Raw genomic sequence first — 19,449 nt, 5'->3', positions numbered from 1 at the left:
CCGCTGCCAAGTTTGTAGGTTACACAGACAACGCAGCAAAGCACCTGAACTCTGCAAACCTGAAGCGTTAGAGCAAAATGACTCTGCAGATTTGCCAATTTTAATTTCATGGTGAAATACCGAGCTGGCAAAGCTAACAAAAATGCTGATGCACTGTCAAGATTGCCTACCGTGGTAGACTACACCCCTGAAGAGGATCAATGGGAAGACCTGGAAATGCCTAACTTCAGTATCTAGCAAACCCAACAAAGCTCAGACTCCACTGACACGGCCAACAGACCCCAGGAGTCCCAAAATGAAAATCAAAGATGGCTCCTTCTGCAACAGATCAGTAGGATTTTCAGAAATATTTGTTAACTGGTTTGCCTCCCAAGGGGATTATCAGGAACGTCCAATCCTGAATTACAGTGACTCCGGAGACAGAGAAGATAACTCTTCCTTAAAAAAGATCCCTCCTCCTGAAAAACTCCACAGATCCTGTCTCAGGCAACAGGGTACATCAAATACTAATCGCCTGACGAGATCCTAGCCATGTCCTTGCTGCATATCATGACCAGTCTGGACATTTCAGCGTCCACATAACCAAAGCCACGATGCAAAACAGGTTGTATTGGGTCGGGATGAGAGCCAATATAGAAAAATGGTGTCAAGAGTCTTCCACCTGTGAGACGAGACGAAGAGCCAAATCTGACCAAAAGGCTGCTCTCCATCCAATTATCGCCAGCAAGCCATAAGAGCTCTTAGGCATCGACCACCTAAAAATTGAACCCAGGTACTTGGGGTGAGCCATGGAGGGCTCACCCCCGCATAGTCTTCTCCTCCCCCCTAAGACTTCCCTTTCTTTCTTTCTTTACTTCCAACATTTTCCTGGTTACTTTATTCTCCTCTTTGTCTATTTTAATGTTGGTTACTATTCTCTGTTGTGGAGGGTTCAGCCAGTTGAGGGCTGAATCGATTAACCAGACACAAAGGAATATCTGATACGAGGGCCTAGTGTCATGCTTTAATGGTTTTCTTCTTGATGGCTGCCCTGAGGGCATAATAAGAGATATTCCCAGACGATGGTACGGTTTATTGAACTACTATTGCATTTGTGTTCATATTCTCTTGCTGTGGCCCTGCACGGCCCGCTACAAAATAGATGTCTCTTTTTTTTCTTTCTACCCATGGTTATGTTATATATGTGATTAAAATATGTGAAAATTTCAATAAAAACATATTACCTAAAAATTGAACCCAGTCATTCTGGATACAGCTACGTGCTAACCATGGTTGACCATTATACCAAACTCACGGTTGCGGTACCTGTCAAAGATCTGAAAGCAAAGGCCACAGCTGCAATAGTCTGGAAACACTTCATTCTCTACTACTAGTGCCCGGAGAAAATTCTTTTTGATAGAGGATCTGCCTTCGAGTCCCAGTTGTTTCAGGAACTCTGTAGTGTTTACCAGTGCAAGAAAGATTGTACAACTGCCTATCATTTGCAAGGAATTTGACTCTGTGAGGGAAAAAAAAGCCTATCCTAGACTTGCTTAGAACCATTCCTTCGCATCAACAAGCACAAACTGACACTGACTCGGAATCCGAATCAGGTAAGCAGCAAGACAGGCCGTGTCCGACTCCCTTTAATCTTATGATACCCGAACCCGTTGATGATGCTACAGTCTCCACCACAACTGGTTTCTCAGCAGTTTCTGCAGCAGATTCCTACTCATCCTGCCGCTACATCCGGGAGGAGACTCCAAGCGATTCCAGTGTTGGTGTACACACGGTCCACCAGGAGCAACAGAGGACAGCTACCAACACGCTATCAAGAATAACTGGTTACTACTTCATTTTTTATGTTTTATTTTTCTTTTTAGGCCTGTTTATTCGTTTTACCTGTAGATTACAAATATTAAGACTGTTACCCTGAGGGACTACTCGGAGACTCTACTACAAGGTTCATGCCCTGAGGGACTACTCCGTTCAAGAATTTTCCCCACGGGACTAATTGGTGATGTTTGTTTTTGCTTTTGCTTGCTGACTTCCGCAGCACTAGGGCACCGCAAAGTGCATCCTGAATTCATGGTCTGTGTGCCCCTTTGCAGTGGGAAACGCTCTCTTCATTCTTTGCAAAAAGGCGGTTACCCTGAAGACAGCTAAACCCAGACTTAACAGTATAATTTTACATGTCTTTTCCTTCAGGTTGTTTTCATTACTGTGGACTTATGAGAACCTTTGTCTACTGCTAACCTAATAATTCTTCCCTTCCAGGTTACCTGCCTTACACTCCATTTAAAATTGTCATTTTATGCGTAACTGTGATATATGCAATCTTCAGAATGTGGGGAGGAGTAATGTAAGGGCCCCATTGCCAGCTGGGCCCTAAGATTCGTCTTGGCCCAACAGGTCAATTCAGAAATATATACTTGCAAGTAGTCCAATTCTCTTTTTAATAACAATGAGCTGTCATAACCATAAGTTGATAGCCTGTCTCGTCCTTCGAATCATAATTCTTGCTGAGGACGGCTGTGTTTTAAATGGGGAGGAACTGTATCAATGAATGGCTCTGATTGGTTCACAAGCACCATAGTTCAGCCAATCTTTGCCAGCCCTTCCTGGGATTTTAATTGTCCAAACCAGGAAGGGCTGGCAGAAGACTAAAGACAAGTTCCAGAGGTGAAGAGGAGACACCTTGGAGATGATAGTGCCTCATAGGTGATGTAGTTTTTGTTTTGTTTGTTTTTTTTACTGCATCTAGGGCTTATTTTCAGAGTAGTGCAACTTTGTAGCAACACAATCACATTATCACTGCGAGAAAACGCAGTAATATTGCATGGACCACCAACGAGATATCACTGAGATTTTTCTGGCATCGATATCTCGTCGCCCATGTGGATGCGGCCTAAATAGTAAATGAGAAATTTACTGCCTATTCTTTCAACATTGTGAATGTTCTACCCAGTCTGCAAGTTACAGTAAACTATGTGCCTTCGGTATTACCAAAGCTCTTCGGACTGTTCTCTTTATTTCATCACCACATTACATGCAAAGGCACTGGCATCACACCGAATTTAAAATATTGTTCTAGCGAACAACCCTTGTGTAATCCGTCTGCTGCATGAGCCACCGTTCTAAGCAGAGTACCCACCACCTTGACAAGGCCAGAGTTAGAGCTCCCACTCGAGCTACTCCTGCCAACTCCTGCTCGCTGCACCACAACTGAAAACCTATGGTAAGTACATAGTGACCAAATCAGCACCTAGATGGTGCATATTTGCATGGGAGGTCCTATCATGAAGTGACTGGACGGAGCTGTAACCTCAGGTAGTAGTCTGAAGGAGAGGTGATGTAAGAATTGCCGGTAAGTCACTGGCCCAGCTGGGCTGGTATTTATTTTTTCCTCATTGTTTAGTCATGATGAAACATGTGGAGGTTGCAATCCAATAAGGTGACCAGAGTTTCTTAGGATCAAATCAGGACAGAGGGGTGTGGCCAGGGGCGGGGCATATCGCAGTGTATGATTTTTACCTCTGCTGTTATAAAAAGTACAGGGCAGTTTAAAAAAAAAAGACAGAAGCCACAACTGCTAAATGTTGGAACAGACGTTAAAACTAAGCAAATCTTAGCAGACTCATTCCCATATATGTGGAACGAGCAATCCATACCCTATTTAGGCATCAGTATAACTTGCCCCAGCTCCCTTACCTTTGCCAAAAATTACCTGACACTTCTTAACTACATCCCACAAATCTTAAATAACGTTTACAAACCCTTTACATCTTGGGCTGGCAGAATAGCAGCAATTAAAATGATGATGATCCTTCCACAAATTCATAACATAGCAATCCCTATTACAGCAACCTTCCTTACTAAACTTCAAGCTATTACCCTGTTTCCCTGAAAATAAGACATACCCAGAAAATAAGACATAGCATGATTTTCCAGAATTTTTGAGAATGCAAAATGATTTTTCAGGCTTTTTGAGGATGCTTGAAATATAAGCCCTACTCCAAAAGTAAGCCCTGCTAACATTTAATATAAAAAGTAAACTTAAATAGTGTCCAGGCAGCTATACATGTAAAAAAGTTAAACCTTTTTAAACAAAAATTAATATAAGACACTGTCTTATTTTCGAGGAAACACGGTGTTATCTGGGGAGGAGCACACGCCAGAATTAAATTCTCTACTCTAGTGAAACCATATGAATTGGGAGTCATGAGGGCACCTGATGTCAAGAGATATTTTGCTGCTGCTATGTTAGATCAAACTAAGCAGTGCTGGGCTGCCCCATTACATAAAAAATGGGTTTCCATAGAGACCACAGCCTTAGGTGCCCCCTTGATTTCCCTTCTTGGGACTAAGCCCCCCTCTCTACCGACTCATACCCTCCTAAGCCTCCACATTTTGGTCCAAATCTGGAACCAATTGGCCTCCTCATCTTCTAGTGGCCTCCTCATCTTCTTCTGATCCCGATCTCGGTTCTCCCTTTACGATTCCCCTCCTCCTTGCTCTCGGGATTTGATTTCAGGGTGTGGGAGTCCTCGGGTATTAAAAGAATTGGAGATCTTTATAAAGATAATATTGTGCTGGATTTCTGACAGAAGCAAATTCTGCAGCATTTCCCCATCCGAAGAAGTCCACAGATGATTTCATTATATGTGGCGCTCCCCTCACTTTTTCCGAAGGCTTCCCACTGTCAGTGCTCCCTGGCTTCCTGGTCCTAGCAGCCTGTAGTGGCCTCACCTGCCCAGGCCGCTGAGAATTGGAAGCCGGGGAGCGCTACTTCAGGAAGCCGACTGGGGAGGTGCGATGCAGCGCCGCATAGTATGAAATTGGCTGTGGATGCGCGGCTGATTTTTGGACGTGGAAATGTTGTGGAATTTTCTACTGCAGACATTTTGCGCTATCTTCACCCCATGTAAACTTACCGTAGGTCAGCTTGAGGTATGCTACCACATGCAGAGTAGCCCCAGTAGTAATAGTGATTAATGGTGCCAGTGGTAATAACTCCCCTGCTAGTGGCCCCAGTAGTCATACTGACCCTGTTAGTGGCCCTAGTAGTTATAGTGTTCCCCAGTAGTGATAGTGCCCTGTAGTGGGCCTCCAGCTGGGCAGCAACCCAGCAAGCATTTTATGGAATCTTAGGCTACAAATATCTTTCATCTTACCAAAAAAAACAACATACACAAAATCTGAATCTGGATTAAAAGGCCGCTGCATTTATTTAAACTGGGTTAAAACATATTAAATATCATAAAATATATAAAATGTAGACTCAGTCCATCCACCTCAAGTCTACCAAATATAATAAATCAAATATAATATTAAATATCATAACCGATAACACGTAGACTCAGTCCGTCCACCTCAAGTCTACCAAATATAATAAAATCAAATATAATATAACTTGTAGACTTAGTCTTGCATACTCCAGTCTACAGCACCAAAGTCCTTTTAATAACCTTTCTGACCACCCGCAGGAGGTGGGCGACATCCCACCCGGCCATGCTCATCCTATGACATGCCCCCCCCCCCCCCCCACAACCGCCGCAGCCATTTCAATCATATTTTGCAAATTCATGTTAAGAATATCAAGAGCAATATCAGATAGAGGTACCTGGTCCGCCCTGTAAAACCCAGGAACAAACCCTTCTAATTCTCTGTGACGAAATGAGAAACCCCCAATGGTTGACATCCATCTCTCTAGAGATCTATTCAACCGTCTTCTAATCTTTTTCATAAACAAAAACTTGGGGAGCGACCAAATTTTCCGGGGTATTATTTCTGATAACACTATTCTGGTCCCAGGGAACATAGACTTCGTTTTCCACAGCTCCTTTCTGATCTCATGAATCAAGTCGTATGTCTTCAGCCTTCCAACATCTTTCCTCCTAAATAAAGAATCAAAATGCTCGGCATCGGCAGCACTGCCTGCTTCTTGAGCAGCAACGATGTCAAGGAGGGCCAAGACATACCCCTGACTCCACACCAATAGATCTCATAAGAAGATGTATCCAAACCCAAATTCCTTGAGTAGCAGCGGCTTACCGCCCTCTGATGAGCCCAGAATATAAAAGAGTGTCCTACAATCCAAACTATCTCTCTTTGAGAACCTAAAACAAAGAACATTACAAGGCAACATTATTGGTCCGAACATATAATTGAAATCGATTTGATCCCCATCTACCGATACTCTTAATATGCTCTTTGCTGAAACCCAACCTAGCTGCCTCTGTGGCAGCGCCAATTCTAAACGAGTGCAATGTCACTTTAACCCCATTGCAACCTGCCTTCTTAACACATGACTAGGGTATAACGGAGTCGCTGGCGACTGTGACCTATCCCCTTCTTCCCTTTTACCCAATAACTTAAAGAACAACGCAACACCAAAATTGGATTAAATTATGGCCACAGCAGCCATCTTTATTTAACAAAAACGTAAACATAAATAACCATTTTAACCTCAGATAACCTGGGAAGGGATCCCATGGAGCCCTACCACCTGACTGTCGCCTCACCAGAAAAACGGGAAATAGTTGTGCCTGTCACCCGTCGCATTTCGGACTCGGGCAACACTATTTCCCTATCACTGCCCCAGCCACAAGTCGACAGACACGGGGGCCCACCACTCACCACCTCGCCTCATCCGGACCCCGAGGACGGCTAGCCATGACCTGGATAACCCCTCCCACAACCACTGCAAGGCACCGCCCTGTGACTCCCAGAGGCGACAGTCCTAACCAACAATTCACAGAGGGGAAAGGAAGCTATCCAGCTGCCTGCTACCCCCCTACTACCTCTGCTTTGCTGACTCCACAGGACCCCTCCATTCCCCCCTGCTGCCATGACAATTCGTACCCCCCACCAACCCCTTCATTCCAGGGCGGGCGGGTGGGACACTTCCACAGCTCAGCTCCAACTGTTATTCTTTGAATTCCGACTCCTCCCCTTCCCCTTACTTTCCGCTCTTTCCTTTTCCCCCTCTCACCCCCTCCTTCTCTTACCCAGAATCCTCACTTTCACTTAACCCCTTCACTCCCCGTTAACCCTGTCATGCCTGCCTCCTGCCTACAACCTGCGTTTTTCCGGCTCCGGCAGTTCCTTTTCTTTAGCACACTTACAAATTGAAATCGTGACAGCGAAGATCCGCCCACATGGCAAAAGAACGATCCCATCCTTTGCGGACGAATCCTCAAATACCTTTGTAAAGCTCTGACCGTGCACAGGTTAGCAGAGGGATTCTGAAACAGCTGAATCCATATCCCACTGCCTAACCTATCAGTCTTTGTATGTTTTAAAAATAATTTCACGTCAGACACCAATAACGGTGAGCAAGTTACCTTGGATTGGGACAAAAATTCACCACATCTCAGAGCTCCAAAATAAGCCACTAAAAAGGCACAGTGAAATAAAATACTCTCATACTCTGAAGTGCAGACTAAGCTGAGAACCGCCACTAACTTACTCAATAAACTAAACGTGATGGCCGACCTCTGATCTGCGGCAAAAGCAACCGTTTTAAAACCGCGAGTCAGAAGCTTAATTTGCTTATATGAATTAATTGACGTTACATTCAACCATTTCTGAAAAAAGGATATACCTGCCAAAAGCTTCATAACAGAGTTATAAGCCAACCCCGACTTAATCTTGGCACATAAAAAAGAAATGCAAACATTCACATCTTGTGAACTCTCATATACTGCCTTCTCCTTGCAAAAACATCTCCAAGCTTCCCAAGCTGCATTATACTCCAACCAAGTCTTCGGCGCTACAGATCTGGACAAAAGCTGAAAAATCAACTCAGCATCAGGGCCCAGAGATGTTCGGGACATTTCACACCCATTAAATCCCCTTCTGGTGCCAGCTCCCTGAAATGCAGCATCTGAAAGCAAGATAAAGTAGGGACTGAAACCTCCTGTTGACCAAGACTGCTCTGTGCTTTGACAAAAATGTTGTACTTTAAACAAGCCCACACTAACAGTTTCAGCAGTCTTGTAACCGGCTCTGATTTGGATACAAAACAATTCAACGCTAGTAGAACTCCTCTATTATCGGAACAAAATAACAAACTCCTATTACACACCTTTTCACCCCACAGATACAATGCTACCACTAACGGGAAAACTTCTAACAACACTGCATTCTTCAAGAAACCTTTTGATAGCCAAGATTCATGCCATTCCTCACCAGACCCCTCACTGAGCAGCCCAGCCGCATAACCACTTTTCGATTTTCCTAATCTTAACTTCAAATTCTGTGTCCGGCAAAAACTTGTTTGCCATGCGGTGTGACCATTAAAATCAGACAGAAAGCTCAACCAGATGCTCAGATCTTCCTTCATACCTGCAGTTAATCTAACATGCGACGAAGGTGAAACCAACCCTTTCATCGCCAAAAATAAACCTCTGACAAAAAGTCTACCCACTGGAATTACACGACACGCAAAAGCCAACTGGCCCGCCATTTTCTGTAGCTCTTTCACAGTAACTTTCTTCTTGCGCAGTACACCACTGATCAAGTTGCACAATCTTTCCACTTTCTCAGCCGGCAGATGAAATTCCATCCTAATGCTATCAATAACTATCACTAGAAACTCTAGCTCCACACAAGGCTGAACTGTCTTCTCATAAGCCAGAGGGATTCCAAAAAACTCCATCATCACACAAAAACCTCTCAAAACCTCAGCACATTTGTTACTTTCTGGATGACTTATAAACAAAAAGTCATCTAAATAATGCATAATACCAACTAAAGGGAACTCCCTGCTGACCACCCACTCTAGGAACGAAGAAAATAGCTCAAAATAGTAACAAGACAGCCTAAACCCCATGGGTAACACCATGTCAGAAAAGAAAAAAACCCATCAAACTGACATCCTAAAGAGTTAAAGCCAGCTGCAGACACCGGAAGCAATCTGAACGCTGCCTGTATATCAGCTTTAGCCCTCATGGCACCTTGACCAAATCTCCGTAATAAAACTAACGCTGAATCAAATGAAGCATACTTCACCACTGCCTGACCTCCATCCACCTCATCATTCAAGGAAGCATTAGGGGGAAAAGACAGGTGGTGAATGACCCGGAAAGTATTTGCTTCCTTTTTTGGCGCTAGACCCAAGGGAGATAACCTGAAATTCTCAAAAGGAGGATGACTAAATGGTCCAGCAACCCGGCCTTCTTGAATCTCCTTTAGGATTTTATCACGTACCACATCCGGATGCAACTTGACTGAACTTAAGTTTTCCACCCAATTACACCCGGAGCCTTTAAAACCTGGGATAAAAAATCCGGCTCAAAAACCTTCTTCAATAAGTTGGGCCCTCAGGCGCTCTGGGTACCGTCCTAACCACGGCAGCAGCCTTCCCAGCCTCACTGGCGTTGAGGCCTTTGACATGCAAATCCCTCGTACCACAAACTCACCGTGCCAGATTTTCTCCTTAGTGGCTATTGGCAGGTGAAACCCCAGCGGGGACAGCTCACAGGGCAGAGCTTCTTTATAACACTGTGAGCTCACACCGACCTTGTTAACCATCAATGGGACCGCTGGTGCAGCTATCCATGACCATCAATGGGACCGCTGGTGCAGCTATCCATGACCATCAATGGGACCGCTGGTGCAGCTATCCATGACAATCAATGGGGCCGCTGGTGCAGCTATCCATGACACTGCTGGGGACTCATCCTGCACAGTTAACCCTCTATGTAACTCCACTGACTGCTGCACCCCTGAAGCACCAGCCTGTAATAACCCTCTCAGGGTCAGCAAAACACTATCTAAGGTTGCTAGCGTATTAGCAGACGGCAGCAATGGCTGCGATAAATCTTCGTTGCCAGAGGGTAGCGAAAAACACTGCCCTCCAGAAGTCTCGCCACCCCTGGAGCTCGTCGCTGCTGTCATCTGGATGGCTGGCCCCTCAGCTGCTGTGGAGCCCAACGGTGTCCTCCTAGAACTGTCCTCCGCTGGCTTGGGACGCTGTGGGGAAATTGATGGAGAATAGCGCCTGCTGCTCTTCCGTGTACAATTACGCCTAGCGCGGGTCTGCCTCTCCACAACCCCTGGTACTAAAGCTTCCGGCGGGCATCCAGTCAGCCGCTCCGACGCCACCTTCCTTCCAGATGACCTCTTCCTCGCACTGGACGATGCTGCAGCACTTCTAGTGGAGTCCCTCCTGGGCAAAATGACAGCTGACTCGGTACCTCCGTCATCCTCCGGCTCACTTGGCTGAGAGGCTAAAAGGGAGATATCCTCCAGGCTGGCAGGTAAGGCAGACACACCTGCAGCAGGAACTTCCAGGCAACGTCTCAGCCACTCCTCGCCCCCTGCAGCCTCCGCTCTCACTATCAGCTGCCTCAGCAAGTCCTCCATCACACAGCTGGCAACCTTGAGTGCTGTGAGGAAAACTGTGACAGGATTCTGCAGTTTTTCCTAATAATATCTCCTCTCTTGTTTCCCGCTCAAACCTCCACCAATCACAGCCTGTTGCTAGGCCTTTGCCTCACAGAGACCTTCTCTCCTGATAGGTCACCGCTATTATCTTCTTGGCCAATCATTTTCTGTCGCCAGGCTTCCCAGCTTCCATAGCGACTCCTCATATTATAGCTGACCCTAGAGTGACTTAATAAAAACAGGTTAGAACCCCCCCCCCCCCCATCCCCAATACAAACCATTTCCATCTACCTTTTATTAAAGTTATTAACCCTTTCCGCCCCCAGATTCCATGAGGCCTCAGTCCCCTAGCGTCCTTCTGCCGTACACTCTATATGAATCTCCGGTCCGGCTGCCACTGCTGCTCTACTTGGTCGTGCGGCTGCCTCTAGCGCACATGTAAGGCTGCTATTACATAAGCACTAGGGTCAGCCGCTATTGCTCGCCTCCTTCTGATAATTGCTGGGCTGCAAGAGCAGGTGCAGCCCGGCAAATAATATTACATGATCATTATCGGCGTGTAATGGTGCTAATTGCTGGCATCTGTCAGGTAGCCTCTAGTGGTAGTCGGTAGTGCTCGTGTAATAGCATTGTAAGGGTGCTTTCACATGGGGTGGAATTATTCAGACGACGTATGCGTATTCGCATGAATGAATTTTTAACATGCCCAATCGTAATTGGCATTTCTAAAGCCATTCGCACCGTGCGCTGCAGGGAGCATGTAAAAAAACGTGCTGAAGCGATGGCAAGCAGCGATCGGAGGAAATGATCAGAGTGGTAATTAATGCCTAATTGGGGCGAGCGGTCTTCTCTTGCACGCAGGGTAACTCCCTCCCCCTCCTTTTTTCCTGGCACCATAGAAGTTTATGGCAGTTTTCTGTGTAACACGGCCAAAGATGGTCCAGACATCTCTTCACGCCCCGCATAAAAGATACATTCCAGAAAGAGAGCAGGGCCAATATTCTGTTTTCTCACACAAAGATTTTGCATGGAAAAAGCCCGTTCATCTGAATGAAGCCATTGACAGCAATTACATCACTCGGTCGCGTTATACGTGTGACTTATTAACGTGCGGAAATGCCTGCGCCAATACGTTCATGTGACTCCGCCCTCATCGTGGGTTTTGATACGGAGGCGTCGGCTGATTTAAGCCATTTCAATTCCACATCAAAATCTGCATTGAGACGATCAGATTTGGGTGCAGAATGTGGAATAATTCCGCCCATCGAAAAGCACGCTTAGGGCTTATTCCCACGAGCGTATATCGGTCAATGTTTTCACGGACGGACGATTTACCCTTTCATCTAAACAGTCCGCCCTTTTCTCCCACTCACCAGCTCTCTCCTCCACTCCTGCGTTCACAATGGGAGGGGGCGGAGCTAAGCTCAGCTCTGTCCTGCCCACTCCCATTGTTGGCTGTGGACAAGGGGAGGGGGCGGGAGCTTAGCTCCGCCCCCGTCCCGCCCACTCCCATTGCAAATCGCTCGGACGGGAGGAGAGAAGCAGAGAGCCGGTGAGTGGGAGGGACAGTGTATATCGGCCGGACGTGAAAACCCGTCTGATATACGCACATCTGAATGAGCCCTCCGGCCGTGTCGACGGAAAAATGAAGTAGGGAGGAAATGAAAAAAAATACAAGGACAAAATACGCCATGTCCTTAAGGGGTTAAACAGTACGATAAGTGCCCGAGCCAGTGCTGGTTTTTATGCCGGCTGAAACTCACACTTCTCGCTCGTCTTTCAGCCATTTGCTCACATTTAAGCTGTTATCGTTCCGTGTAAACGGGCCATGAGACCCCCACTATCAAGCAGCTGCCGCAGAATCTTACTTGTTGACATTCGCAGAAATCATTGTGATCTTTGCACATTTTTGGATTCTTGGCGGGTGAAACGGGACGAAGCAAAATGTTTTTACCCATTCCGCCCCAGAATGTTTCTTGCAGGTTGTAACCCCGACCCCTGCAGGCCGCCATGAACCTGAGGCCAATGACCGGCTCCTCCTCACACCTCATTACTTAGCCTACACCTTCTAGCCATATAAAAGGCCTGAAGCTGGAGGAGGGGCCAGGACCCTTGGGCTGTGGAGGTCAGACATGGCTGGCTGTGGGGAGCAGCCTGCTGGTGGTAGGAGGCCCAATATGTCAGGTAGGCAGTCTGGGGGAGATGCCCCTTGTGCCAGCAGGTAATGGTACTTGTATGGCAGCCTGGGGGAGATGCCCCCTGTGCCAGCAGGTAATGGTGCTTGTATGGCAGTCTGGGGAGATGCCCCCTGTGCCAGCAGGTAATGGTGCCTGTATGGCAGTCTGGGGAGATGCTCCCTGTCCCAGCAGGTAATGGTGCCTGTATGGCAGTCTGGGGAGATGCCCCCTGTGCCAGCCGGTAATGGTGCCTGTATGGCGGTCTGGGGGATAGGAGGTGCTGGTAACCTGCTAACATGGATGCCTGTCATGTGGTGAATATATTAAAGATGGCAGACACTACTCTCATGTGTTGGAATTGGTGCCAAACTGGACATAAATGGGGCAGATTTATCAGCTGTCTTAAAGAAAAGCAGTCTGTTGCCCATAGCAACCAATCACAGTGCAGCTTTTACTTTACCTCAGAGATGAAAGCTATGCTTTGATTGGCTGCTCAGGCCAACAGCTGGTTAGACAGTTCTTGTATCTGCCCCATGTCACAGAACAGCAACCAATCAGTGCTCAGCTTTCACTTTTAAACTTGCTGAGGAAAAATGAAAGCTGCGCTGTGATTGGTTGCTATGGGCAACAAAGATGGCTTTTAGTTCAGATCTATCATAGCTTGTAGATGGGTGGGGGGTCGGTGTTACTGCTTAGGCCGCTCACAGCCCGCTTCTTACTGCGATGCACCGCTCCCATTGCTGTTGCTCACAGACCAGCGCTCGAATGCGGTGTTTCTAATGCCACAATTTTCAGGCGCCGTCTGCTCTATTTTTGTGCTTTGTTTTTTTTTTTAATGCATCTCCTCACAATGGCGCGGTGCGTTACACGCTCTCAAACACTGTAGCATGCTTCGAAAATGCCATGTGAAATTGCGGTAACATGCCGTAGTTGCGGATGCGGTGTTTTATGAATGCTTGTATAAGAGCAGCCTTAGGGCGGCCTCACACGGGTGTATTTGCGTTGTAAACTTTTGTGCGCAATTTGCAGCAAATTGAGCTCACTGATTTTAATGGGTGCGTTCTCGTGGCTCTTTTTTGCGTGCACATTTTGCCACTTTCTATTTTTGTGTGCAGCTGTACACATAGGAGTCTATGGGAATACGTAAATACACAGATATGCGCAAACACGCAAACTACGCTCGTGTGCAGGCGCCATAAAACGTGCTGCGTATTTACTTGTGTTTATTTTAAAAAAAAATGGAATAAAATATGCGATACGGTTGTGTGAAAGAGCCATAAGGGAAGCGTCGGGGAGCCCTACCTTCCGCTACCATTGCAAGTCGGTCTGACGCCTTTGTTTGCGCCAACGGTGGGAACTAGTCTGAGGCCCGCTCATGTCAGTAGACCCCGTGTATGGGAGGATAACTTGGGGTGTGTTCACGCGGGCGCTAGAGCATTTCAGCCACGTGTCTGCACAGCCGGAGGGCGCTCACCCCTGCATATTTCATCCACTCCAGCAGGTATTTCTATGCGCAAATGCACTACGTGTTTGCGTGCGCAAAACCAAATTGCACAGCGAATACGCAGGTTCTTCTGCATTTGTCATGCACATTTACACATGCCCGTTGACTTTAATGGCCTCTTACGTCTATTATGCCTTCTCTCGGTTGATGCTGAGAAGGCTTTTGATCGAGTAAGTTGGGCCTTTTCTGGAGGGTACACTGAGGAAGATAGGATTGGGCAGTAGTTTAAGAAGTTGGATAATGGCCCTATTTAATAAGCTCACAATGCAGGTCCGAGTAAATGGGAAAACTCTCTAACCCAGGACTGGCAAATCATGAATGGCACAAGGCAGGGGTGCGACCTTGTATGTCCTGGTTATGGAATTACTAGCCAACACCATTAGGGAGAACAAGGACGTACAGGGTTATAAAACAGCCTGAAATGAGCACAAAGTGGCCTCATTTGCCGATTACCTTCTGGTATATATTAAAGAACACCGACACAGCCTGGAAATCTTGAACATTATGCTCCCAACTTTGGAAATCATGCAGCTAAACCCCTGTTCCCTTTGAATTGGCAGTAGGACTATATCAAATACTTAAGGGTGGTCCTATCTCCCGACCCAGGGAAATTATTGGATTTGCATTTTGAACCCATATGCTCCTCTATAGCAAAGGACTTTGAAAGGTGGTGGCCGCTGACCCTCTCGTGGCTCTGTAGAATCAATACCATTAAAATGAAGTCCCTCCCTAAACTCCTTTGCCTTTTCCAAACATTGCCCATACAGATCCTGTGAAATTATTTTATTCAACTTCAAAAGTAGTGACATGCTTTGTATGGGGAGGGTTGAGATCACGTCTAAGCGATAGATTACTTAGCGGAAAGAGAGGGGAGGGACGGGACTGCCAGACCTACTGCTCTACTATAGATCTGCGATCTGTAAGGTTGATTTGGATCTGCTGCAAGTGGGGGGATCCTCCAAATTATGGGTGAAATTGGAACAGGGCTCTACCTAGGGACTCCTTTGGCTGAAGGGAGGACTGGGACAGTGTGGCATCAGGGTTTCCCCCTTCATAAATTCTCTCAAAGACCTGGGATGGTTTCGCACATCGATATGACCTGATAACTGTACTGGGACCATGAATGCCTCTGGTAGGGAATCCAGATTTCCCCCAGGGAGACGCAGGACTAAGTCTACTGGACAGATTGGGGACTCAGTTACTTAGCGTCTGGGATTTGGTCAACCAGGATGGACTTTTACTGGTAAACATACTCCTGGGAGATGGGGTGGGGGACCTTTAATGGGTGTTTGCTTCCACTACCTCCAGATTGGTCCCAAAGCTTGTATGTAGTGGCCTATCTCAGATCCGACGTTCCCATATACCTCTTTTGAGGAGGTGTATGGAAGCCCTCAATGGTCAAAGAGTGAGATCTCTGCGGTGTATAGTATCTTGGTAGCTGGGGAGGGCTGGGATTCCATGGGGAGGGGGGGCAGGGAGGTCTTGAAGGGGGGTAGAACTGGGGCAAACTGTGAACGAAGAATGGGCCAAGGACTTGTGCCTAACCCACAAGGTGACTGTTTCAGGCAATTATCAAGAGTTAAACTAAAGGTTGCTAACAAGGTGGTATCACATCCCAGCTCGCCTAGCTAGATATAACCTGGGAACTTCTGACCTGTGTTGGAGATGCTTGGGAGAGTTGGACACGCTCACACATATGGTGGACATGTCCTCGGAACTCGGTACTCTGGAAGGAGGTTAAAGGCCTGTACAGTGCTCTAAATCATACCAGGGGGCTCCCTGGTACTTACCCAGGAAATTACCCTGCTAGTAATCTAGCCGGGGCCCCTTGGTGGTAGCAAGAGGAACATTCTCAGATTTTTTCCTCCTACCGTGTTTCCCCGAAAATAAGACAGTGTCTTATATTAATTTTTGTTCAAAAAGGTTTAACTTTTTTACATGTATAGCTGCCTGGACACTATTTAAATTGACTTTTTTAATTAACTGTTAGCAGGGCTTAATTTTGGAGTAGGGCTTATATTTCAAGCATCCTCAAAGCCTGAAAAATCATTTTGCATCCTCAAAAATTCTGGAAAATCATGATATGTCTTATTTTCAGGATATGTCTTATTTTCAGGGGGGGTAGCTATGAGAGCAGCGATCCCAGGTCCTGGCAACAAGAACTGAGTAACCGCTTTGGGTGAAATGGGCCATATGGAAGAGTTAAGGGCTGGCGATGATAAATATTTGGCGTATCACACTATGTGGGAGGCTTAGCTGACGTTTTGCAAATCTGCAGGGGTTGAACAATGGCTGGTGCATAGGGTTTTGCTCTTCAATAATGGGTAAGGGACATAATAGGCTGACATGGGACTGCGGCACTTTTTATTTTCTCTATTCTTTAATCTATTTCATTTTTATCCTTTTCTATTTATCCTTGTCCTGGTTTTGTAGCCTTTCTGCTTTTTGATCTCCCCGGCCTGACCCTGATCTCCCCGGCCCTTTCCTGATCTCCCCGGCCCTTTCCTGATCTCCCCGGCCCTTTCCTGATCTCCCCGGCCCTTTCCTGATCTCCCCGGCCCTTTCCTGATCTCCCCGGCCCTTTCCTGATCTCCCCGGCCCTTTCCTGATCTCCCCGGCCCTTTCCTGATCTCCCCGGCCCTTTCCTGATCTCCCCGGCCCTTTCCTGATCTCCCCATGGTGTTCTTCCCCAGGGATCGCCCTCTAGAGGTTGAATAGTTTATAAATATCCATAATTAATAGTTTCTACTAAGTTAAGAGCAGTCATTCTTGGGGTTAATGTCCGCGGACAGATTATCGCTGTGGAAATCGCAGCCAGACACCCGCCTCTAAGTCCATATGCTATGTTATATGATTTTTCCCCTGCCCATGAGCAGAAATCAACTGCGAGTTTCTGCTCGCGGGGGAGAATCTAGCATGTTCTATTCTGCATAGAAAAACTGAGTTTTTATATTTTTCATACTGTATGTATTGTACAAAGTCTCTAATAAAAACACATTTTGAATTATTTGATATCGCGGCTGATGCTGCTAACTGGCACTCTGCTGGCAATAGACTTTTCGGCTCTCATCCACCCTCGGTCGGAGTAAGGTGGCCCGGATGTTAAAGGTGGCCCGGATGCGGCGACTTGTGGTGAGTGGCGGACCCCCGAGTCTGTCGACTTGCGGCGGGAGGCAGTGGTAGGGAAATGGTGTTGCCCGAGTCCGAAAATGCGACGAGTGACAGGCACAACTATTTCCCGTTTTCGTGGTAAGGCGACAGGTGGTAGGGCTCCATGGGATCCCTTCCCAGGGTTGTTTTTGGGTTAGAATGGTTAATTTATGTTAATGTTCTGCTGTAAATAAATGTGGCTGCTGTGGCCATAATTTTAATCCAATTTCAGTGTTTCGTGGTTATTTTAAGGTTATGGGGGAAAGGGGGAGGTCACAGTAGTTAGTGACTTCGTAATACCCTAGTCATGATCCTCTGGATTGTGCCTCATGCCTCACAAACATGAGGTATGTCACATATGTATCATATAGATATCTATCTTTGTAGACCAGCAAGGGCCAGAAAGCTCGGATGACCACAGTGCCGCCCCTCATGAGGAAAACCCAGAATATCCACTGGTAAAGAAGCAAGTGCCCAAGAGAAACTTTCTTACTGCGGCGCAGTTGAGCACTTTAGAGGCTTTATTCAAAGATAAGGTTTATCTGAGTACTCCAGAAGCGGAGCAGCTGGCAACTCATCTGTCTGTCCCACAACGGAGAATCCAGGTACGTTTCCTCCTTCCCCCAATGTAGGTCATTAATGGGGTGAATGGCTTCAGAGACGAACTTCCTGCAGTTGAGCTCAAGAATGGCCTCCATTTTGCGATCCTCAGCCAAAGCATTTGTACTCTATGCCCATAGTGACTTGGTTGCCCAAGTTGAGTGCAACAGGTCTCTGATGCCGTGACCTTGTCAGGGATGTATCTAACAAATACTGGGCATAACCCCGAACCTTTGAATGCCTGGAGCACTTAACAGCTGTATGTGGAAGTTGGGGTGATGGCATGCTTACCGGCTGAGTTGCAGTCTTTAGAAGAAGAAACTGTGCCACCATATATGCCCCAGATATACTGTACTGCATTTACTTGCCAGTCTTCACCATTGGGCACTTGTAAGGTCAGGATGTTGGCAGCATCCAGATACCAAGAGGTGATAAAAACCAAGCTGTGTTGAGAGAAACTGGGCATTATCCATTGGACTTTATCCATTGGCATGTAGTAGGCAGGGATGTAACTACTACCTATCTGCACACACCAACGTCCTGTCGTATGGCTAACTCTGTGTCTTTGTCCTTCTAGAAGTGGTTTGAACACCGAAGAGCGAAGGTGAAGCATCAGGCTCTGAATCCCTGGAAAACACCCGTACAGGATCAAAAAAAGCTTGGTAAGAACCTTGTGTGGTGCAGAGTGTTAAGGCAGCAGAAATGCAGTCCTAAGCTCTTGCTCAAGATCAGGTTGTGAGTTCAATTCCTGCTTGGTTCGGGTAGCCGGGTCAAGGTTGACTCAGCCTTCTATCCTTCCGAAGTCGGTAAAATGAGTACCCAGCTTGCTGGGGCTAAAAGATGACTTGGGAAGCCAATGGCAAACCACCCCACAAAAACTGTGTCCCTCTAGGAGTCAGTGCTTGCACCAGGGAACTTAAGCTTACCTTTAACTAGCCAGTAGAGCAAAATGTGATTGTTCAGAGAAACCAAGTAATCTTGGTGAAGAATGGGGCTCTGGTATTTGGCTTCAATGGGACTTTCTACACAAGCGGAAAATGGATGCTACTATGAACTGGGTGCAGGCACAACATTTTATTGCTATTAACTAGCTGATTTACCCAGCTTCGCCCGAGTTAATTTGGTACTGGTGTTTATCTGGTGTTCACACGGAAAATCTTATGAAGTTGTGGTTACTTTGGAGATACCGAGGAAAAAATATGTTCACTAGAGATGAGCTCACTCGTCTGAGCTTGATGCTCGTTCGAGCATTAGGGTACTCGAAATGCTCGTTACTCGAGTCGAACACCCCGCATGTTTAGCGCCATTTTCTACCCAATAGAAATTCGGGGAAGGCATTACCACTTCCTCCTGTGACGTGCCAGCCCTATCTCACCCCCCCCCCCCCACCCCAGCAGTGAGTGACTGGCGAGATCAAGTGACCGCTGAGTACTTAAAGCAGTCCCGCCCGCGGCTCGCCTCAGCACTCACTGGCAGAGGTTAGGGAAAGTGCTGCTGCTGATATAGGGAAAGTGTTAGCATAGGGCCTGTCTTCAAGAACCCCAATGGTCCTTCTTAGGGCTACATCTGACTGTGTGCATTTTACTTGGGGCCTGCTGGGAGTAGTAGTGCTCCAATTTTTGTATTGCGCAGCTAGGCCTGTTTGCA

This window comes from Eleutherodactylus coqui, chromosome 3 (genome assembly GCF_035609145.1).
Source record: "Eleutherodactylus coqui strain aEleCoq1 chromosome 3, aEleCoq1.hap1, whole genome shotgun sequence".
In the NCBI taxonomy this organism is placed as follows: Eukaryota; Metazoa; Chordata; class Amphibia; order Anura; family Eleutherodactylidae; genus Eleutherodactylus; species Eleutherodactylus coqui.
This window is presented reverse-complemented; position numbering follows the sequence as displayed.